We start from the raw sequence: 25,352 nt of genomic DNA on the forward strand, positions 1-25,352 counted from the left end.
CCAGCTCCCCGTTACTTCATACGTTGTTAGAAGAAGCCGTAAAAGCCAGCCGTGGCACGAAAACGCAGTATATTGTGTGCAGTGCGGAAGAATCTGAGATTTTTTGCTACTGTCCGGATGGAGTAGCAAAAAAAAGGTCACAGCAAAGTCACAGTCAGGTCTTTCATTACTGCTACGCTACTGGCCATTAAAATTGCTACACCACGGAGATGACGTGATTCAGACGCGAAATTTAACCGGCACGAAGAAGATGCTGTGATATGCAAATTATTAGCTTTTCAGAGCATTCACACAAGGGTGCCGCCGGTGGCGACACCTACAACGTGCTGACATGATGAAAGTTTCCAACCAATTTCTCGTACACATACAGCAGTTGACCGGCGTTGCCTGGTGAATCGTTGTTGTGATGCCTCGCGTAAGGAGGAGAAATGCGTACCATCACGTTTCCGACTTTGATAAAGGTCGGATTGTAGCCTATCGCGATTGCGGTTTATCATATCGCGACATTTCTGCTCTCGTAGGTCGAGATTCAATGACTGTTAGCAAAATATGGAATCGGAGGGTTCACGAGGGTAATACGGAACGCCGTGCTGGATGCCAACGGCTTCGTATCACTATTAGTCGAGATGACAGGCATCTTATCCGCATGGCTGTAACAGATCGTGCAGCCACGTTTCGATCCCTGAGTCAACAATGGGGACGTTTCCAAGACAACAACAATCTGTACGAACAGTCCGACGACGTTTGCAGCAGCAAGGACTATCAGCTCGGAGACCATGGCTGCGGTTACCCTTGACACTGCATCACAGACAGGAGCGCCTGCAATGGTGTACTCAATGACGAATCTGGGTGCACGAATGCAAAACGCCATTTTTCGGATGAATCCAGCTTCTGATTTAAGGCATCATAATGGTCGCATGGCGACATCGCACTGCGCGCACATTGGAAGAGTGTATTCGTCATCGCCATACTGGCGTATCACCCAGCGTGATGGTTTGGGTTGCCATTGGGTACACGTCTCGGTCACCTCTTGTTCACATTGACGGCACTTTGAACAATGTACGTTACGACCCGTGGCTCTACTCTTCATTCGATCCTTGCGAAACCCTTCATTTCAGCAGGATAACGTACGACCGCATGTTGCAGGTCCTGTACGGGTCTTTCTGGATACAGAAAATGTTCGACTTCTGCCCTGACCAGCACATTCTTCACATCTCCACCACAGATCCACACCGATTAAAACGTCTGGTCAACGGTGGCCGAGCGACTGGCTCGTCACAATACGCCAGTCACTACTCTTGATGAACTGTGTGTGGTACCGTGTTGAAGCTGCATGGGCAGCTGTACCTGTGCACACCATCCAAGCTCTGTTAGATTCAATGTGCAGGCGTTTCAAGGCCGTTATTACGGCCAGAGGTGGTTGCTCTGGGTACAGATTTCTCAGAATCTATGCACCCAAATTGCTCGAAACGTAATCACATGTCAGCTCTAGTATAATATATTAGTCCAATGAATACCCGTTTATCATCTGCATTTCTTCTTCGTGTAGCAATTTTAATGGCCAGTAGTGTATTACCAGCTTCAATCTAAATATTTAGCTAGAGAAAAAAGTAGGAAAAAGTCTTCGGTTTTTCCAGTTAATCTCTGCTGGTCTGACAGATTCAAATGATAAGGGTCGATTTGTCGCAACCCTCATCCGTCGCAGTTAATGTCCCTGTCCATCAAAGTCGGTCCCGTCATGGAGGCTAAGCTACACTAAGGGGCGTGATTAACACTACAGTCTGACACTTACAGTTTTGACACTGAATGCTTTGAAAGTTGTTACCATCTGACAACTGGTGTGGCACTAGCGCCCCAAGCGGAGAGAAAGCCTCCAGTTTCTCAACCTTGCCTTAAGACTAATGTTTGTTGACGATATCATTTCAAAGTAATTTCTGGAATATTTACTATATTTTTTTGTGTCCCGTAAGTTAGTACTGTATACAAGAGGTACCAGTTGGTTCAAATGGCTCTGAGCACTATGGGATTTAACTTCTGAGGTCATCAGTCCCCTAGAACTTAAAACTACTTAAACCTAACTAACATAAGCACATCACACACACCCATGCCGAGACAGGATTCGACATCCATGCCCGAGGCATGATTCGAACCTGCGACCGCAGCGGTCGCGCGGTTCCAGATTGTAGCTCCTAGAACCGCTCGGCCACCCCGGACGGAGAGGTACCAGTGAATAATATTCACATCTACACTAAACAAGCTTACACACATGTTTACAGACGCAAATGGTATTTACCGAGAGGAGGAGTTACTGCAGCAGCCGAACTGGGTGCGTCCCGGTGGAAATACAGCGGCCAGCGCCAAGTCTTCGCAGTTGCAGCTCTCAGCACAAGCAACTGAATTTACGAACACTATGTTCACGCACCACAACATGGAAGAACGGTTACCGACTTCAATGTTAAGAATTTGCGGATACAGTCATATGTTAGTGATAGGTGTTTGTGTTAACACAATACTGCAATAAAAACTTTAAAAAAGTACTACGCATCATTACATTAGTTCAAGATAAAATCACTTCACTCCATGACTGCGGTAGTGGCATTGATGGAGCAACCGTAATAGGTCTTCAGAACAGAAAAACAGTCTTGGTTGCACAAGATAGGTCTATTTAATCTTCACATGTGAAGTGTTTCGCCTGTTCTAGGCATCATCACACCGTCTGTGGAAATTACAAACTCCTGTACGTATAAACTGCTGTTAATGGCAATAATAAATGAATAAAAATAACAAGAAGAAATTCATAGGTTATACTATGGAGCACAGGGCCACATTTGTGTATCACGGGGTGATGGAGATATAAATTTCAGTTCATAAAATATTGCATCATAACCGAGCTTACCGATAAAAATTCTTGCTAATCGTAACAGAGGCGTCCAACGTAATTAAGAGTCCCATAGAACTAGTAGGTAACAGCCAGATGTCCATTGTCAATGCTTCAATACATAACCTCTAAAATGCTTCCTACTCGTAACCGAAGTGTCAAACGTGATTAAGAGAGCCAAAGAACTGCGAGGCAACAGCCAGATACACACTGTCAAAGCTTCGTTACATCACTCAGAAGCAAGACGAAGAAAGGCAGAAGAAGAAACAAAGCTACTAAAGCGTCCAAGCGGTACCTAACTAAGGCAAATAAATATATTCAGTGAACAATACTCAGGAGTGCAAAATATACATATATACATCTTTAAGAGATCGCTGGGCACTAATAAGAATAAAGAAACAGCTAAACTCTTTAGTAAAAATGTGGAGCAACGAAGCCATAAGCAAACTAAACCGGAAAACTAACTGTAACGATGATAACGTATCCATAAAGAAATCGCAATACTGTGAGCACGTGCTGTCATGCCACCAAATACACTGCCAAGCAAGTGTCAAGGCCCCATGGAACCATAGTGAGAAAAGCCTCACAAGGTGGCGCGCTAAAATGTAACTACCTGATAGGTAAGGCTTAAATAAAATTCCTCATGTTATCTGATGATGCTTAGAACAGGTGATACGCTTCACATGTGAAGTTTAAATAAATCTACATTATGCAACCAAGACTATTTTTATGTTCTTTAGTTTAACTTATATTTTATGAAGCTAATTTAATTTTTTGCGAGAAATAATAGGTTAAACTGTGGGGAGAAATCAAATGAAAATGAGACCGATGGAAAAAGTAAGTAAATAGCTTATCATTTCAAATGTATAACAATACATTTAGCCGGTAGTGAGACAAGATGGATATTGCCTACATGGAAGAATTTTTGCGTTTGAGTATGTACCTCTTTATCTCATATTGGGACAAATGTATTAACAGATGGGGCGCTTGCTTTTGAAATATTGAACAATTTACTTCCTCTTTCCCATCTGTGTCGTTTCCATGTGACTGCCCCTTATAAATATGTGGGCTATTCGGAAAGTGAGGAAAGATCGGTCACGAAATGGAAACCACTGTGAAAATCCGATGAGGCTTTTCACAGACGTTTTTTGCAGTGTCTCTAGTATGCCCGTCGATCACATCAAGACGCATTTTTCAGTTGTGAGCGCACTGTGTGCGAGTAAAGGTGCCTAGAACAACAATGTCTCCCACCAAGTAGGAGGGATCGCTGAGAGGCTTCGCCTTACTGAATGCACCCCACATAACACAACTGCACGCACTTCCTTCTTCACAGCAATTCTCAGCCGCACTCTGCAGGGGCAGTGAAGACGCTCCTGCAGCCGTTTCGATGGGAAGTGTTCGATCACCCACAACCCAGCCTTAATTGGATCGTCCTGAGTATCATCTCTGTTCACATGAAACGCTGGATACGAGGACAACACTTGGGCGCAGGCTACGCGCTATAGACCAGCATAGAGAATTATCAGAAAGCACAGTCAGCTGCCATCTATGAAAACAATTTTGATTTTCACTGTGGCTTCCATTTCGTGACCGATTGTGGGATGTTCTGCCTACGGTCCATCACCATAGAAAGCCACTTTTGCTGCCGATGGGATGGTCTGAAGGCAGGCGCCGGCACGGCGCCTATAACTTCGATGCTCTGTAGCATCGTCAGATGACGTTTCTAGACACTGGTTCCTATCTTCAGTTTCTTTTTCAGAACACCTCCTACAATACCTCGACGTTTCTCGCAACATTTCTGGGACACCCTGAATGAAGTTGTTATTATTAAAACGATGGTTCGAATCTAGAAGAGATGACTGAGGCAAAAACGTTTCTATAAATCTAGTTGTGCATTCAGGTTCCCCGTCCAGTGGTAGTTTGCAAATTAAGGCGGTTCCGCAGCCCCCATAAATACCTGATGGGAGGAATGATACCGAGTAACGATCTGTTTCCGCCCACGACAAAGGTGAGGCCGTCTATAGGCCAGTCTGAAATTGTGGCTGTAGCCTTAAGGCTTACGTCGCCTAGCCGCTTAACGCCTGCTGGGCGGGCAACCCAAATGAAACTACCGTACCGCGTAAAGTCTTTGCGCGTGAACCAATCTACTCCTATTAAGAAACAGTAAAATTCTTGTACGAAAATGAAGAACAACTGATGAGAGAAATAGTTCTAACAGGTGTCACTACTCAAAGTCAACGTTCTGAGCATATGATACGACAGTCATAATAAACAAATGAATTACACCATAATTTGGCATTTGCTTATATTTTGGGCTGTAGGGCTGATGTTTGAAAAATGTCACATGGCAGGACATGTTACCGTGCTGTTACCTTCCCTAAAATTTGTTGCGAATCCACATAAGCTGCGTCGTTGAAGCCGTAAAGAGGAGTGCGCTCTACCTCAGCAGTAATAGACGTTAAAAATTACTTGCATACGTCAGAAAACTCACTACATTGTACGCAACAGGTCAGTGAAAACCACACCGCCATGTAGTTATGCATTCTGGTTGTAAGCTGCCTAGTCTTGTAATTCAATTTTGCGTAGTTAAGTGATGGACTTAACTTCAAAACTTCAAGGAATAAAGAAAATACGGAACGAATCGAGAGCCACGTAGCTGACTGTACTTGTCAAGTTTGTAAAGTATCTACCCCGCCAGCACTCATTACGTAAGAAGAGTTTTATTTTAGGGGAAATAACATATAACTCTAAAGTGGAATTGAGAATAAAACTGCGTTCCCTCTCTTCTGTTTTCATAACTATTTTTCTAAATTAATGGAATGAAATCGGGTGTCGGTTTCTATCGATAAGGGCTGTTGCGCTATCGTATCGATAACCTGGCCCTGCTCGAAGCAGCAGTTCAACAAGCTTTCCTTCTTAAGCAACACCTTATCGGTTTTTTCGTCAATTTCGAAAAGGTCTATAATACTACCTGGAGGCATAATATTTTCTCGGAGCTCTATCAGTGGGGGTTTCCTCTGACTGATATTTTAGATACAGGGTGTTTCAAAAATGACCGGTATATTTGAAACGGCAATAAAAACTAAACGAGCAGCGATAGAAATACACCGTTTGTTGCAATATGCTTGGGACAACAGTACATTTTCAGGCGGACAAACTTTCGAAATTACCGTAGTTACAATTTTCAACAACAAATGGCGCTGCAAGTGATGTGAAAGATATAGAAGACAACGCAGTCTGTGGGTGCGCCATTCTGTACGTCGTCTTTCTGCTGTAAGCGTGTGCTGTTCACAACGTGCAAGTGTGCTGTAGACAACATGGTTTATTCCTTACAACAGAGAATTTTTCTGGTGTTGTAATTCCACCGCCTAGAACACAGTGTTGTTGCAACAAGACGAAGTTTTCAACAGAGGTTTAATGTAACCAAACGACCGAAAAGCGATACAATAAAGGATCTGTTTGAAAAATTTCAACGGACTGGGAACGTGACGGATGAACGTGCTGGAAAGGTAGGGGGACCGCGTACGGCAACCACAGAGGGCAACGCACAGCTAGTGCAGCAGGTGATCCAACAGCGGCCTCGGGTTTCTGTTCGCCGTGTTGCAGCTGCGGTCCAAATGACGCCAACGTCCACGTATCGTCTCTTGCGCCAGAGTTTACACCTCTATCCATACAAAATTCAAACGCGGCAACCCCTCAGCGCCGCTACCATTGCTGCACGAGAGACATTCGCTAACGATATAGTGCACAGGATTGATGACGGCGATATGCATGTGGGCAGCGTTTGGTTTACTGACGAAGCCTATTTTTACCTGGACGGCTTCGTCAATAAACAGAACTAGCGCATATGGGGAACCGAAAAGCCCCATGTTGCAGTCCCATCGTCCCTGCATCCTCAAAAAGTACTGGTCTGGGCCGCCATTTCTTCCAGAGGAATCATTGGCCCATTTTTCAGATCCGAAACGATTACTGCATCACGCTATCTGGACATTCTTCGTGAATTTGTGGCGGTACAAACTGCCTTAGACGACACTGCGAACACCTCGTGGTTTATGCAAGATGGTGCCCGGCCACATCGCACTGCCGACGTCTTTAATTTCCTGAATTAATATTTCGATGATCGTGTGATTGCTTTGGGCTATCCCAAACATACAGGAGGCGGCGTGGATTGGCCTCCCTATTCGCCAGACATGAACCCCTGTGACTTCTTTCTGTGGGGACACTTGAAAGACCAGGTGTACCGCCAGAATCCAGAAACAATTGAACAGCTGAAGCAGTACATCTCATCTGCATGTGAAGCCATTCCGCCAGACACGTTGTCAAAGGTTTCGGGTAATTTCATTCAGAGACTACGCCATATTATTGCTACGCATGGAGGATATGTGGAAAATATCGTACTATAGAGTTTCCCAGGCCGCAGCGCCATCTGTTGTTGAAAATTGTAACTACTGTAATTTAGAAAGTTTGTCTGCCTGAAAAAGTGCTGTTGTCCCAAGCATATTGCAACAAACGGTGTATTTATATCGCTGCCCGTTTAGTTTTTATTGCCGTTTCAAATATACCGGTCATTTTTGAAACACCCTGTACAAGATCGGAAATGTCCTCTCTGAGCGTTTTAAGCAGGAGTATGGTGTCCATCAAGGGAGTGTTTTAAGTGTCACGGCATTTGCCATTGCAATAGAGAGTATTACGTCCATAATGTGACGTCCCGTATTGTCTTCCTTGTCTGCGGACGATTTCTCCGTCTTCTGTGCGTCCTGCAACATCGCAACGGCTATTCGCAATTGCAACAGACGATCAGGCGGTTGGATGAATGGTCCTACACCAAAGGTTTTAAATTCTCTTTGTAGAAAACTGTTTGCGTTGATTTTAATCTCTGCCGCTCTCTTTTTAATTTTCTAGTTTTAAAACTGGCAGATGCCGGTCTCACTTTCAAGCAAAAGTGAAATATTTGGGTAAAACATCTACTGATGAGTAGCTAAGATGGCTATCGTACCTTAAAGAACTGAAAGCGACATGTCTCAAGGCCTTAAACAACTTTGAATGCGTAGTTCATAGGTCTTGGGGAAATGACATGGCTGCAATTTTATAGGGCGTTGTATACGGGTTCCCAGGGCTTTGTGTCAGCAAGGCCTTCATATCTCAAAATGCTGGATGTGGTTCATCACGAGGGTATCATGCTGTCAATAGGGGCCCGTCGCACGAGTCTTATTGCTAGCCTGTGTGAGGAGGCTGGTGAGCCTCCGCTTTCTATTCGACGCCTTCTTCTCGTGGTACGCCAAGTATATGGCGCATTTTCCGTTCCTACATGGCCAGCATCCAGATACGTCACGCAGCCGCCACTGGAACAGCCACAGACAACGAGGCCATTTGGGATCCGTGCAATTAGAGGGGGGGGGGGGGGGGGGAGGGCATTAAGGTCCAAAGCTAGAGTAGGGCATCCCTCTGGCTACCAACAAGGCTCAGATTACTTTTGGCTACTGCTTATAGGAAGCACTGTACCCAAGACTATATTTTTACAATTAAATTTAAAAAGATTTTACATTGGCACATAGATTTTATTACTGTTTACACGGATTGGTCTAAGCAGAGAGATTTTCTCTTCGGTTCTACCGTATTCCCCGACATCGCCCTAAGGATAGTGCTCTCAGAGCAGTTTCCAGTTTGTTACGGGGAATTGTTTGCTATGCTGAGGGCAGTGAAGTGTATGAGAAGGCGTTATGACAAGAAATTCCTCATCAGTTCAGATACTCAAGTGCCCTTCGCACTACTGAACAGATGTGTCGAGTATATCGAATGGTGCAAGAAGTGGAGGACGCTCTCCTCTTGCAAAAGCAAGAGGAGGAAATCATTTTCTGCTGGGTTCGGGGAACACTGTGATTCGGGGAAACTAACTCGTTAATGCAGCTTGCTCCCTTCCTCCTCCTGCTCGCTGTTCGGTGTCCTGGAAGCTGCCACTTCATTTGCGATCAGGAAAGACATGCCATGATGGGAGGCTGTGTTGTAACTGCGACCAGGACGGTCGCAGCCTAGCACTGACGAAAGGCGTGGCGGGACCCACGGAGAGGCCCACAAACAACAACACAATGGAAAAGGACGGACACAACCAACGTAGGACAGAACGAATACGAGAAGACCGAACAAGAGAGTCACAAGGAAAAAACTCGTACACGAACCAGGAAGAAAGCAGTCTAGAGCAAGCGAGGTTTAAACCGACGTAAGCGAGATAAGACTGACTGGATGAGCTTTTTTTTTTTTTTTTAATTGTCATTTCGTTCCCCTGCTCCATATGGGCAGGGGAGGGCTGTCAGCGGCACAATACATAAGGCGATAAATGGGAACTTAAAACAGAATAACGGGAGAAAAAGTAGGTAAACAATATAGACTAAAAATGGAGACGTTCATGGAGGACAGTTAAAATAAAGTCTCCAGAAAGTTAAAAAACACTGTTAGCGATTCTTCAAAACTCATAGAAGACACTGAACGTTGGCCACAGCAGTAGAAACACTCCAGAACAACACACTTAAAACCCACTTGGAGCACACATGACGATGAATAAAACTGCCAGGGGGGACCTGTCGAGGGAAAGGGCAGAGAGGATGGAAAAGGAGGGGAGAGCAAGGGGCAGCAGGGGAAGCGGCGGGATGAAGAGAGGAGGAGCATCAGTGGGTACACAAAGAGGCAGGAGACACGTGGGGCGGGAGATGAAGAGGGAAGACAGGGCAGGAGGGAGTGCACAGACACTGAAAGGAGGCACAAGAGATGGAGGGGGAGTAGGAGAGGGCAGCCGCTCAGGAGGAGGGAGGGGGAGGAGAGGGAGCCCTGAGGAGGAGGCAGGAAGATGGGGTTAGATGTGGTAGGAAGGGTAGATGCCAGGGCGAAGCTCATCATCCGGGAGGGGTAGACGGTGGAAGCTGCATTGGGAAAGGAGATGAAGGGTTTGGAGATGGAGAGAGGGTGGGACACAACGGTAAAGGTGCGGCAACTGGTTGGGGGTGGAGAGAAAGGGAGACACCAGGGGATGAGGGTGATCAAGGCGGCGGACAATATATAGTGTGCGGATGTGTTCAAGGAAAAGGGGAAGGTGGGAGAAGGGTATGATGTCGTAGAGGATGCGCGTGAGGGACGGAAGGCGGATGCGGAAGGCGAGGCAGAGTGCATAGCGTTCGAGGATTTGGAGGGCTTTGTAGAACCGGGGAGAGGCGGAAATCCAAGCTACGCTGGCATAACAGAGGATGGAGCGGATCAAGGAATTGTAGGTGTGAAGGATGGTGGAAGGATGCAGATCCCACGTCCAGCCGGACAGGAGTTTCAGGAGGCGGAGGCGGTTGTGAGCTTTGTTTTGGATGGTAAGGAGATGGGGAGTCCAGGCGAGGTGGCGGTCGACTGGATGAGCGAGTGTCCGGCGCTTAAGTACGCTCTCGGGGGCGCCGCTATTGGCCGCTGGGACCACGTGTTCCACTGTGACGCCCCCACACTGAAAGCGGGTCAGGAGGCGCGAGCCGCCACAGCTCACGGTGCAGCGATCTCTATGGGTCTTCGACGTTCATGACGTCTGGCGGGGATTCAAATTACGCGGCGCGTGGTACCAGAGGCTCAGTTACTAGAAGTGAGGAATAATACACTAGGTTCCGTGAAACCTTCGGTGCGACCGTGGTTTACCTGTTTCCGCCCATGACGGTCTGAATCAGTAGCCCTTACACGGCTTAGAGAGGGACATTACCAACTGACACACGCCTTCCTCTTGTGTTTCGAGGAGCCTCCAGTATGTCACAGATGCGGGACGCAGCTATCAGTACGACATATTTTAATTGAGTGTATTTTATACGACGATTGAGTGTTGATCTGAGTCTCCCATAGCATCTGCCCTCTGAAATGATAATGAGTGAACGTTGTTCGTGACCAGTATTCTTCGCAAAATATTGGGTGTGAGATTTTAATGTTTCACAGGATGGCACGGTCATTCATTACTCATGAGTAGTCACAAAACTACCATTATCTGTCCCTTTTTAAAGTTTCTTTAGTGGCATTTCATCCATGATTTTATCTAGTTATTCTGTTGTGCCTCGTCGGTATTTTATTACTGGCGTTTCTGAAACTCTCCTTCTTGGGGATGCTTTTCAATTCTTGTAGGAGAATGAAACTTGGCCTTCTGTTTTATTCTTACTTTTTAACAGATTTTCACCATACACATCGGTACATCGGTAATCCAAGGGCCGCTGATAACCTTGCTGTTTACCGCAGTCATCCATAAATCATCATCATCATCATCATCATCATCTCTGACTTACCCGCCTAGCATGTAGTGTCACGGAGTCCCCGCCAGAGTGCGCTGTGCCCGCTTTTAGAGCGTTGTCCACGCATGCAGGCTCTCAGTCAGCCGTGGAGTTTTCGTGCTGCAGCTGACCAGATGTGCTCTAGTCCGAAGGCACGGACTAGTCTCGAGTAGAGGCTGGCTAAGGAACTAGTTGTTTGGCGACTTCATCCCACGTACTATCAGAGGATCAACAAGGACAATTAATTTGGCTAAAAGTCTCTCAGAAGACTTGTCCTCAGCGTTCTGGTCTTACTCAACGAATTACTGGTGTCTTTCTGTGAGATTAGGCTTGTGTAAATCTGTCTTGCCAAGCTTCATCTGTTTCTGCAACGTTGGAGCGATGTAGTCTAGTTCCAGTGGTATTGCTAATATTATTTGTAAACGATACTTTGTCGTAAACTGACACTTTGACATCGTGGCTCTGTACAAATTGTAGGTTGCTTCTTTGAAAGAAAGGGCCAGCAATCAGCCTTTATCAATAATGCTAAATATTTAAATAAATAGCGCCATAAATACTTACATAAACAAGGAGGTTTAATAGTGGCTAGTAGCTGTCTTTTTCTTTGAAAGAATGAACCTACATTAGTTGTAAAATTGCTAACAAATCCCACTGGATTTGCCTTTGGGTTATCAGAACGATCCCCGTTATTGGTTTTGATTGTGGGCTGTTCTATGTTTTTAAGAGGTTAATAGCTTTTATCTAATACTGCTTTTATAAATATATGTTCAGAGCTCTGAAACTTGTGGAGTTTACCATGTTCACTGCTGGACGCTTAAGATTTCGGCACTCGGAACGAAGCAGCTCACGCTAACTTGTACGCAGACGAAATAATACCACGTCACGAGACAAAGCGCTGTCGGCACACGGGACAGAAATGGACGCACATAGAACTCCCACGTTAGCTCTATTAAAACGCACATTTACTCCCTTGTCCTAATGCTAGTCACGTCGTTCTGTTTGTGGTGCACATAAATAAGAAATTCATTTTCTTTGAACATGTTATAAGACGAAAGCGAACTCATTTCTGATATAGAACGTACTTATACACTCCTGGAAATTGAAATAAGAACACCGTGAATTCATTGTCCCAGGAAGGGGAAACTTTATTGACACATTCCTGGGGTCAGATACATCACATGATCACACTGACAGAACCACAGGCACATAGACACAGGCAACAGAGCATGCACAATGTCGGCACTAGTACAGTGTATATCCACCTTTCGCAGCAATGCAGGCTGCTATTCTCCCATGGAGACGATCGTAGTGATGCTGGATGTAGTCCTGTGGAACGGCTTGCCATTCCATTTCCACCTGGCGCCTCAGTTGGACCAGCGTTCGTGCTGGACGTGCAGACCACGTGAGACGACGCTTCATCCAGTCCCAAACATGCTCAATGGGGGACAGATCCGGAGATCTTGCTGGCCAGGGTAGTTGACTTACACCTTCTAGAGCACGTTGGGTGGCACGGGATACATGCGGACGTGCATTGTCCTGTTGGAACAGCAAGTTCCCTTGCCGGTCTAGGAATGGTAGAACGATGGGTTCGATGACGGTTTGGATGTACCGTGCACTATTCAGTGTCCCCTCGACGATCACCAGTGGTGTACGGCCAGTGTAGGGGATCGCTCCCCACACCATGATGCCGGGTGTTGGCCCTGTGTGCCTCGGTCGTATGCAGTCCTGATTGTGGCGCTCACCTGCACGGCGCCAAACACGCATACGACCATCATTGGCACCAAGGCAGAAGCGACTCTCATCGCTGAAGACGACACGTCTCCATTCGTCCCTCCATTCACGCCTGTCGCGACACCACTGGAGGCGGGCTGCACGATGTTGGGGCGTGAGCGGAAGACGGCCTAACGGTGTGCGGGACCGTAGCCCAGCTTCATGGAGACGGTTGCGAATGGTCCTCGCCGATACCCCAGGAGCAACAGTGTCCCTAATTTGCTGGGAAGTGGCGGTGCGGTCCCCTACGGCACTGCGTAGGATCCTACGGTCTTGGCGTGCATCCGTGCGTCGCTGCGGTCCGGTCCCAGGTCGACGGGCACGTGCACCTTCCGCCGACCACTGACGACAACATCGATGTACTGTGGAGACCTCACGCCCCACGTGTTGAGCAATGCGGCGGTACGTCCACCCGGCCTCCCGCATGCCCACTATACGCCCTCGCTCAAAGTCCGTCAACTGCACATACGGTTCACGTCCACGCTGTCGCGGCATGCTACCAGTGTTAAAGACTGCGATGGAGCTCCATATGCCACGGCAAACTGGCTGACACTGACGGCGGCGGTGCACAAATGCTGCGCAGCTAGCGCCATTCGACGGCCAACACCGCGGTTCCTGGTGTGTCCGCTGTGCCGTGCGTGTGATCATTGCTTGTACAGCCCTCTCGCAGTGTCCGGAGCAAGTATGGTGGGTCTGACACACCGGTGTCAATGTGTTCTTTTTTCCATTTCCAGGAGTGTATTTACGTAGCATTACCCGGCCGCGGTGGTCTCGGGGTTCTAGGCGCTCAGTCCGGAACCGCGCGACCGCTACGGTCGCAGGTTCGAATCCTGTCTCGGCATGGGTGTGTGTGATGTCCTTAGGTTAGTTAGGTTTAAGTAGTTCTAAGTTCTAGGGGACTAATGACATCAGATGTTAAGTCCCACAGTGCTGAGAACCATTTGAACCATCTTTTTAACCAGCGACCGTAGGAGCAGCGTAGTTCCGGACTGAAGCGTCTAGAACCGCTCGGCCACAGAGGCCGGTCCTGGTGCTTAAGAAACGACATATATTAATGGGATGTAAGGTGTAACATAAAGTCCACTAAAATATAGTGTCTTGCTTTCTGCGCGCCTCAAGCTTTCTCCTTGTGATGTAGGGAGCTTTCTTGCATTGTAGTGGTTCTACTTTCACGTCACACGTCGCAGAAACATCGTAGAAATAATTTTGAGATTCGCGTGACGAAATAGTTCCTCAATGAGACACAGCAGAAAGTCGCAAAACTCGTAGAGCGCCATGTTAACGTCAGCTAACTCGTCCCGTGTGCCGACGGCTTCAGTGATGGGTGGTCCAGCACCTGGCCACGCCAGCCGCACGGCGCGAGGACTGAGGTTAACAAATTACATAACTTTTTATTGTATAACTTCGTTTGTTGCCATGTTTAGATTAGATTGCCTTCTGAAAGTCACTGATAATGTAAACTCCCCACGGCACTCCTCTCGGATTTAGTGGTAAAATGTCCTGGTCGATAGCCCGTCGAAAACTGAACAAAGAGTAAGCATGAAAACAAGAAGAAGCTGTACTGATCCGCGAAAACAGAAGCGAAATAGAAATAGTGGACGATGCAAGCTCAAGACCTGCGACATCGAGCGAAATGCCAGTCCCACAGCGGCGTGGACGTGTGGTAATGGTGTTGGACTATAAATCGGGAGATGTACGTTCAAATGTCCTTCGTGACCCATACTTTTTTTTCACAAATTTAAGAACTGCCATTCCGGCTATTGACGTGTCTGTTTTCCTTCTGTAATCTTGACAGTTGTTATACTACACACTGGGTATAGGGCACGAGTCTTTTGGTAAGAATATACAGGGTGTTACAAGAAGGTACGGCCACACTTTCAGGAAACATTCCTCACACACTAATAAAGAAAAGATGTTATGTGGACATGTGTCCGGAAACACTTAATTTACATGTTAGAGCTCATTTTAGTTTCTTCCACCTACGCTCAATGGAGCACGTTATCATGATTCCATACGGGATACTCTACCTGTGCTGCTAGAACATGTGCCTTTACAAGTACGATACTACATGTGGTTTATGCACGATGAAGCTGCTGCACATTTCAGTCGAAGTGTTCGTACGCTTCTCAACAACAGATTCGGTGACCGATGGATTGGTAGAGGCGGACCAATTCCGTGGCCTCCACGCTCTCCTGACCTCAACCCTCTTGACTCTCATTTATGGGGGCATTTGAAAGCTCTTGTCTACACAACCCCGGTACCAAATGTAAAGACTCTTCGTGCTCGTATTGTGGACGGCTGTGATACAATACGCCATTCTCCAGGGCTGCATCAGCGCATCAGAGATTCCATGCGACGGAGGGTGGATGCATGTATCCTCGCTAACGGAGGACATTTTGAACATTTCCTGTAACAAAGTGTTTGAAGTCACGCTGGTACGTTCTGTTGCTGTGTGTTTACATTCCATGATTAATGTGATTTGAAGAGAAGTAATAAAATGAGCTCTAACATGGAAAGTAAGCGTTTCCGGACACATGTCCACATAACATCTTTTCTTTATTTGTGTGTGAGGAATGTTTCCTGAAAGTTTGGCCGTACCTTTTTGTAACACCCTGCATTACCGTCGCAAGTAAATGTGATGAATAGCGAGAGCAGGCAAGAAACCGCACAGACCTCTCACGGAAATTACAAATAAACGGGTGTGAACTATGTTACAACAAAGAAATTCAGAAGTGAAAACTTCCGAAAAGGAAACCAAGAGTCATAACACGTGGCACTAGCAAAGCAAGTAAGAGGTATCTACCTCTGATGGTCCCTTCCTTACATCTCGCTGTTGCAAACGGATGTTACAGCCCGACACAGACACAAATGTGTGTGCATCGAAAAGACACGCGGCCCGACGGACAATTCATAATTTGTGAAGTAATAGGGTGGAGGGGGGGGGGGAGGGGCCATGAGGGAGATTTGAACTCGGATCTCCCCTTCGCATTCCAACACCGTGAACGCATAACCAAGAGACTACTCAGTTTCGCTCTATGTTACGTGTCTTGAACTTCGACAGTAAACTGTTTATATTTAGCTTCTTTCTCGCAGTTCCGTACAGCTTCTTCCCGTTTTCATGCTTGATGTGTGTTTCTGATGGTCTGTCCCCTAAGCAATCTAATCAGTAAATCTGAGAAAAGCGTGTTGGCGAGTTTCCCTTGTGAGTGATATTCTAAAGTTTATATCTAAATTGAAGGTGGAGGGAGTAAGAAAGGAAAGAGAAGGAAAGGGAAGGGGTTAATGATGTCAGCTGCAACAGGATATTACTCGGAATCAGCGCGAAGAGTGAAAATGTGAATCGGACAAGGATTCGAACCCGTGACCTCCTGCTTAATAGGCAAGTGTGTTAACCATTGCGCCATCCAGGACACAGCGTTGCCACCCATGAACGGGCTATCTCAACCCGCCTCATGGCCGACCCACATTCCCACCGAGAGCCACCAGTCCGCATTTCCTGCCGATTTCTTCCGTGCTCGCTGCTCTGTAATTCCCACAGGAGGTCAGGCTTACTTGTGCATCCATACTGAAGAAGGGGGTCGCCCAGGCGAATCAATTACGTGCGTATTGTCTGTTCTTTCGGACATATCCGAAAGAACAGAAATCCCCGTGTTATCTGTTCTTTCGGACGTGTCCGAAAGATCGGAAGTCAAACATTAATATAATTCTCATACTGGCCAGTTTTAGTGCGCATCCAGACTCGCTAATAAAAGCCAATTCCTAATTGTATCTTTCCTCTTTAAACTCACATTGTATTAACTTACTGGTGTCATTGTGACATGTCATTGGTTCAAATGGTGCAAATGGCTCTGAGCACTATGGGATTTAACATCTGAGGTCATCAGTCCCTTAGAACTACTTAAACCTAACTAACCTAAGAACATCACTCACATCCATGCCCGAGACAGGATTCGAACCTGCGGCCGTAGCAGCAGCGCGGTTCCGAACTGAAGCGCCTAGAACCGCCCGGCCACAACGGCCGTCGACATGTCATTCATTACTTGTTTTGTTGTTAGGTCTTACTGTATGGTATTGGTGGTAAGAAAGGGTAAAACGATTGCAAATAATAAAACTGGAAACGAAAACAATACCAAATCTGGCCGGAGTTTAGGCTTTGTCACATACTTCACCAGTTAGAAAAAAGGTTCCGTCAGACAATGTTTTATTATGACCGGCATAAATGTATATAAAGAAACAAAACATCGTAATTTTTCTTATAACATTTCACTACTGACTTTTAAAACATGAAAGTAGTTTTTTTGCACAAATATTTCGTGGTCCAGTCGTTTTACTGCTAAATCCTCACCTCACAACCTCTCAGGGATAGTTCTAAGCGAAATTCCACGTGGCTGTTGAGGCAGTTGGAAACAACCGAAAAAATCTTTTGACAATAAGAAGTCTTTGTTGATGATCAGATAATTTCACAAAAGTCAGAGGATGATTAACAATAGTTTCCTCATCGCTTGGGATTAATAGTCATTTTACCCGAAACTATCAAAACAAAAAAACAAAAAATCGTTTTTAAACAAAAATACCCAGTACGTTCTAAAATAATGCTAAACAGAAAAATCTGTTGAACACGTATCTTCCCTTCAGCTATTACTATTAGGATGTGATGTAAGTTATGAACATGATAATGCCATCTCCAATTAGTTAAACAAGTTTAAAATATGTAGTGCTGTACGAAGAACATTAACCAATTAATGCAGGAAAGACAGGACATATTTCTACAAAGTAACGACAGCACCTATGCTCACATACCAAAATATAACCAGGAATTACTGAAAAGAAAGAAAGAACGAAATATATATTTTGCATGATTGAAAGAATAAAAACCGGTTCACAAATTGAAGGAGAATGTTGAAATGATGAGCACAGAAAGAATGTTTAGAAATGTAGGAGATTATAGACCTAAAGAAAGAGAGATATAGGAATAGCAATGGAAAGGTGGCTTTCGTGGAAGACGGAACATGCTTTACATCTACTCCTCAAATGAACAAGAAGATTACTATTTGCGGACTATGTTGTTCGTTTAACAGTTCTCTGGAGGCTATTTGCCATTCAGGTACATCTAAGGCTCTTCCAGCAACTTCAAATAAAACTTCTTTAGACCTCTGTGAAGTTCTTCTATATGTTCTCCTATTGTGTGAAATTCAGTTCATGTTTGCTGCTTTTCATGTACGCTCCAACAGCTGTCCCTCTGGCCTGACATTAACGTAGATACTCGTACGGTGTCTCCAGGCTGGGAAGAGAGACTTTCAAGTGGATGTTGGAGCATGAAATAGTGAGGAACGGTCAGGAAGCTAGGAAAGGCATCTGAGACTCGATCTAAGGAGAGGATACGAGCAATACGTGTGCAACTGGTATCAAGCGTGTGGGAGGATTCGTGGGTCAGCAGGAAGGAGCCTATTGAAGATACTTTGAGATATATAGTGGACAGTTTGGAGTTGGAGGGGGGCTGGAAAGTGCTGGGATAGGCGGGACAGCAGCTCTGGATTGCAGAGGGTTCGATATAACTTAGGTATGCTTAGGATTCCGAGATTAGATGTCTGTAACATGTTGCGGAAGAGCGCCTGTAGTGAACGAGATATTAAGTTTGCCATCGCTAAGAAACAAAAAGACGGAGTAAGCTATTTATCACAAAATATCTTCGGAGCTACGATATGTAAAATAACAGTCCTGGGCATCAAGGAATTTAATTCATTATCCGATTAGGCAAGAAAATTAGACAGATGGGCATCCAATAAATTACAGCCTTCGTGTCAGTATCCATAGAGTATATTAAACTACCTCTGAATGCTGTAGCGCTTATTTTCGGAAAACGACTTCAAAACGCCGGCCGAAGTAGCCGTGCGGTTAAAGGCGCTGCAGTCTGGAACCGCAAGACCGCTACGGTCGCAGGTTCGAATCCTGCCTCGGGCATGGATGTTTGTGATGTCCTTAGGTTAGTTAGGTTTAACTAGTTCTAAGTTCTAGGGGACTAATGACCTCGGCAGTTGAGTCCCATAGTGCTCAGAGCCATTTTTTTTGACTTCAAAACGGCTGCCCAGAGCACTGATGTCACATTAAGTGTCGGAATTTGGCCAATCTGCTGTTGTTACGAGCATACGATTGTGTTTGATGAAACCTACCTACCGATATTCACTCACCAAACTAACCGTTGAGATCGTGAGAGCAACAACGTATTCCAGGACAGCGGCTGTACCCCTAGTGTCTCGTGGAATCGAGCGCTCCATGCTGGAAGAGTAGACTGAGCTGGACTATCAACTAGCTAACGGAACCTGTATCATTATTAATTTTCTCGATCACAGACATAATCCCTTGTAGCATTTGCAAGCTCCGAGACTTCGTGAAGTCTGTCTGACATAATTTTGCGAATTACAGTCTACAGTAGGACATGGCCTTTTAGCGCGACAGGTCTGACGATGACGGCAGAGGAAGTGGCAAATCCTACGCGATAAGAAATCTGAGAAACATTTATCGAATTGTATATTGTAGTGCCTCTGTTGTTAAGAAGAACGATGCAATACAGGCACTGCTACATTGTATTTATTCGCCGATACCAGTCAGCGAAACTCTAATTGAGTCCGGTAATTGCAAAACGTGTCCGAATAAAGGTTGTAACGGAGGAATGACGACATAGATAAGGGTGGGTATGACAGTGGGCCAAGCACGGATAGCCGAAGCAGTTATGACGAGAACCCCAAGTAAAGCGGGAAATCCAGGATCGAGTCCGCTCCCGGCAATAATTTACGTCGTCACCATTCACTTATACAGCTGATGGTGCTTCGTATTCGCAACTGCGAATACATTTCATGTATTTATCGAATAATATCTGAGCGGAAACCGGCATTCTTCAATTAAACTATATTTTTACGCGCAACTCTACTGCGTAGGTCCTCATAATAAGCTGGGCTGGTCACAGCAGTAAAATTTTCTTCTGCTCCACTACTTGTCAGAGGACACGAGACGCTTCTTGATACTTACGTGCACGTGCACGTAATTTTAATACACAATGACAGCCAGACTGCTATGTTCAGTGAATTTTTTAGACGCAAAATGTACAGAAAGTAGTCGAATGTGTGACCTTAGCAGCTGCAGCTATGAAATACTGGTTTATACAAGCGCCTGTATAAAACTGTGCATGATGCCAATGTCGCACAGTAGAGCGGTAAAGCATTCACAATTTTCGATGGATGAGTTAGTCGTCGATGCTTATTTTCGTCCTCATTAATAACGCTCCTGGAATAAATAGCAGAATTTGAAGTGCGGACAGGCGGCAGCATCGAATATCATTACACGTGTTTATGGAGCAAATGCGAGATAAACACGATCGACTGAGTCTCATAATGTGAGCTGGATAATTTAATTGCCACTATACATGTGGTCGTGCAGGTAACAGCTGTCCTTCAACCCTTTGTATTGAAGCGTTTGAAATTTTGTCGTGAGATATTTAGTTCCATGGCTTTGTAGAAAACCCGATAAAAGTCGTACCTTTTTTTTTTAAATATTGATACCAAAACATTCGCACATATTCAGATTCAGTGCTTGTTGCTAGAACTTTCGAAAGTCAGAATTACTTCTGATGATGGCCTTTTTGTAACGGAAAAATCTAACAAGTACACTAAATTTTGCTTAATGGGTGCAATACAGAAAGCTATCTCAACTACAGCTACACCGTTGGATGTTCAATGTGGGCGCTAAGTTGCTGGATTTAGTCACTTCTGCCCATACCACAGGTGCAGCTTGTGATGGTTTGCTGAGATCTGGGTTTTTAGTTTAGATTTTGTTTTTAGTTAATTAATATTATCCAATTTCACAACGTTCAAGAAAGCCCATTTATTTCGACGCCAGTTTATGTTGCATAGTTCAATGCTTTGAAATCACGAAAATGAATAAACAAACGTTCCCTAATCGTCACGTGAATAATATTCCATATATGAGGACAGAGGACTTCAGAATCTTACAAAATTATGAATTTTAAATTGCAGATCAACTGTCGTCCATATTCCTGTATTAAACAATGTTTATCACCTTTGAAGCCACTTATCTAAAGACATTTCGTAATTCAACGTATACAGGGTATTTGAAAAAAAAATAAAAAAATAAAAAACAGTGTCACATTCATTCAAGAGGTAATATTTATCAAAAGTTATATGTCCGGAAAATAATACCTGCGGCCAACAGACCACCGTCCCCGATTACAGTTCTACCAGCTGATTCTAGAACAGACTGCTAAAGATCCGAGTTCACAGTCTGCATTTTATTTACTGAAGAGGAAAAATGCACAAGATACAGTATAGTAACTTACCATAGTACGAAGGTATGGGCAGATGCAAATCACTCAGTCATAGAGGTGAGACACCAGAATCCCTCCAGCATCAGTGTATGGGCAGTAGCTGTCGGTAACAGACTCGTAGGGCCATACACTTTACCGAACAGATTAACAGGTGATGTGTATCAGCGACGAATTACCAGCGCTATTGGAATATTGTTTGCGGAACGACAAATATTGTTTTCTATGGATGAAGGTGCACCACTCCGTTATCTAGGAATCGTACAACAGTGCCTCTCCGCAATGTTGCCTGGGTGATGAATTGGTTGAGGAAGTGCGGTAGCATCGCCTACCGTTGATTTGAAACCAATCAGTTGTGTTCGCAATCCATCGACGTTATGTAGGCGTTGCAGTAGCGTATTACCAATGTATGTAACGTAATCCAAATAGAGCCACGTGTATTGAGAAATTCGTAATGATTCGTTGCGAAGAAGAGTTTAAGAATGTGTCTAGATGCATGGTAACCACATACAGGAGATTGATTGGCTCTTATTTCAACAGCTATTGATTTTCGGACATATTATTACACCAACTTTTCTTCTGATTTTGACTGATATGACCTCCTATAGAAATATGTGACACTGTTTTTTTAAACACGCGTAGTATTTTCGTTTAGGCAACTTCCTTACGTTAAGGAGAACTCTGTTTTGAATCTTCCGCAACAGCCGCGTTAGCTACTACAAAATTATTACGTAAATAAGCACGTTTGTTAACAAACCTTTGTATTCAAGCGTAAAATACCCTATACGTATTAGAGAGAACCGCTAACAGGTACCGGCCGCTTCCTTCCCTTCAGTTTTCTCTCACTAATCTTGTGATCCCTTTCTAGTAACGATGTCCGTTAGCCATTCACTCAATACGTAGTTTCATAACGTGCTTTCTATTCAGTCCAAAACGATGTCACGATCACAGCCGGAACCTACGAATATGTGCATACCTACTAAGAATAGTGTACTCATTAGTCATGTTTTAATGTACAAATGATGATTTAAGAGATCATACCAAATGGTAAGCAAAACGTTTCCTTTCTGTAACTGTTTCAGTGATAATATATGCAGCTATGGTACTTGTTTCGAATTTTTAGACTACTGTCCAGCATTACTGGACAATAAAGTATTGTGCATGCTGGCGAACAAATACATTACAGAATTTACAACTACCAAAGAAATTCATTGCTAATACTTAATAAATGAAGTAATATAGTCAAAACTCTAGATTGATATTTGAAAATATCATGTTTTTCGGAACAGTGACAACTGCAATTGCAATGAAAAAATACGCCGTCTTGGTCGGTTACAATGTTTTATGTGTGCTACCAGTTTCGCTTTGTGATGGAGACTGTCTTCACATCCATATAAATGATGAAGGAAGAAAAAAAGAGATGTACAGTACCAAACCAACAGTAATTTGATATTAAATCATAGAAACAGTGTCATTATGAAAATCACATACCACGAAGTAGTTCACTCCTATCACTTAAAAGGAATCAGCAGGACGAAGATTGACTCAAAATTTCTAAATGGATGGCGCTTTACGGTAAGTTATGTTGTCAGCAACATAAATCTATGTGCTTAGTTCAGAGCTCTAATATAAATAAAACCCAATTAAATTGTGAGTAAAAAATTTTAAAGTAACAGCACAAACGGTGATATTACGTGATTTCAAAACTTCAAAAACACTTGAAGTAAATAGTGCAGATGTTAACAAGTCCAGAGGAATCTCTTAAGTGCCAGTGAGGTACAAAATCTATTCAAGGCCCTTCAAAATGATTTGCAAGAGCAGTTAGATTCTAGGTCGCTGAATGCCGAGAGGAATTTAGAAATGGCCGGTACTGGGAAGAACATTACGCATTCCATACTGGTTTTAAGGAACTCATGTGTAAAGCAAAATTCGTGTCGTACTCTTTTGTAGACTTCCAAAAATCCTACGACTCCGTAGACAGAGAAACACTCTTCAATATAGTAGAAGGATTCGGCCCAAACAAATATGCTTTAGCCACACTTGAAGAAACATCAACACAGAGTCTAAAATAAAATTCCGTGTGGATATTTCAGAACTATTTCAATTAAAATCTCCTGTAAGGTAAGGTGATCCTCATCGCTCTTCAGCTGCGTTTTGGGGAAGGTAATCAGCAAATGGAACCTTATATTTCAAGCAAAAGAAATCCAAGAAATCAGACAGACACAAAAACGCGAACGTCAAACTCAGCTAACTAGCCTTTGCATATAATTTAACAAACTTTTCCGAAAACACTGACTAGACAACTGAGCAAATTAATCTACTGAAAGAGACGACCAGAAGGCTGAATTACAAATTTCTGTAAAGAAGTTAGCTTTCACGTTGAACTTTACAAATACTACAACATTCCTATGCACAAGGTAGACAGACTCAACAGAGTGAATAAATTTAAATACTCAGGGGAAATAATAGAGCCAAACGGTCTAGATAAAGAAGGAAACAAAAACAGAGCCATGAAAATAGGAATGAATTATCAGTCAAGGAAGGACATTTAGAATAAATAATCAGTCTCTGTAAAACCAAAAATCTAGCCCTGCAACACGGTCATAAAATTGGAGTGCCTTTATGCAGTGGAATCCTTAGTCATCAACAAGAAGGTATATACTGAAGAGTTGGAGCAAAAGGAAAGGAAGGTACCAGGTAAATACTCAGTTCGACACAAGTTGGGGGAACGTGAGTCAGAAAACGTACTGAAGAAATCTACACCCAAACTGGAAATCTATCTGATGCTCTTAGGAAAAAGTGAATTTCGCTTTACAGTTACTTGATTCGAATTAACTCGGAAAATTGACTAAACAAATACTCCTTAAGTGTATTACGGCGAGGCTACCACACAGAACCTATCCAGTGTGACATGATAAGCACAGTGTGGGCTACATATTTCCACTTGGTGTCAACAGCTGACCATACCATTCATCATCTGTGCCACACGAGGCTCTACAGGGCCAAAGGGATAACAGCCCCTTAATACACTGGCAGAGGCCTTCATATTGTATCCTGGATGTTTTCAAGCCCACTTACAAGTTTTGCACACCTATTTCTATTAATCCAATAAATGTCTAAAGAGCTAATTTTGAAACTGTGGGCGTAAGCTAAGATATTGAGTAAAGCGCTTGGAATTTTACATGAATTTTGTATTACGCTTGCAGAATTGTAATTAAAAAGTGTTAACATTCTCCTACTCGATATATTCAAAAAAACCTCATGAGAAAAGCTCGCTATATGCAAAGAGATTAAACAGAAAATTTTGTAGAAACTTCCTGAATAGTTTGCGTTGTCCTCACCATTTCATCATCATTCCTGAAAACTGGCGAGACTGGACTGAGCAAAGGTTGGGAATTTGTATGGGCGCTGATAACCGCGCAGTTGAGCGCCCCATAAACCAAACAACAACGTCATCATCATCATCTTGAACAGTTTCTGACAAAAAGATACATAAATTACTTTTTTTAAATAAAATTTTAAATTCCATAAAAAGTTAAATGACTCTAATGACTTGTAGAGAAGTAGCTGGAAGATGTAGCTACTCAACAGATTGATTCACGAGGAAGGTATGTGTATTTAATTTATAAATGTTACGTGCAAATAGGTTCAACTATGACGAATTAAGGAGGAACGTTGGTGAAAAACACACAGTATTTAAAACATGCATCAAATCTACAATTTCAAAGATATGGCAATGAAATTTTGTACCACACATTATATGAAATGAATACAATTACTATGATATTCCTTGGACTACACATATTTAAATTTTTTATGTAATTTAATTTTTTTAAAAAAAGAGTAATTTATGTATCTTTTTGTCAGAAACTATTCAAGAGGTTTCTATAAAATTCTCTGTTTAATATCTTCGCATATAGTGAGCTTCTCTCACGAGGTTTTTTGAATGTATTGAGTATGAGGATTTTAATAGTATTTTAATTATAATTCTGCAAGTGTAATACAAAATTCATGTACTTCCAAGCACTTTACCCAATGTCTCAGCTTACAGCCTCAACTTCAAAATTAGCTCTTGAGACATTTATTGCATTAC

This window comes from Schistocerca piceifrons, chromosome 2 (assembly GCF_021461385.2).
Source record: "Schistocerca piceifrons isolate TAMUIC-IGC-003096 chromosome 2, iqSchPice1.1, whole genome shotgun sequence".
Lineage (NCBI taxonomy): Eukaryota > Metazoa > Arthropoda > Insecta > Orthoptera > Acrididae > Schistocerca > Schistocerca piceifrons.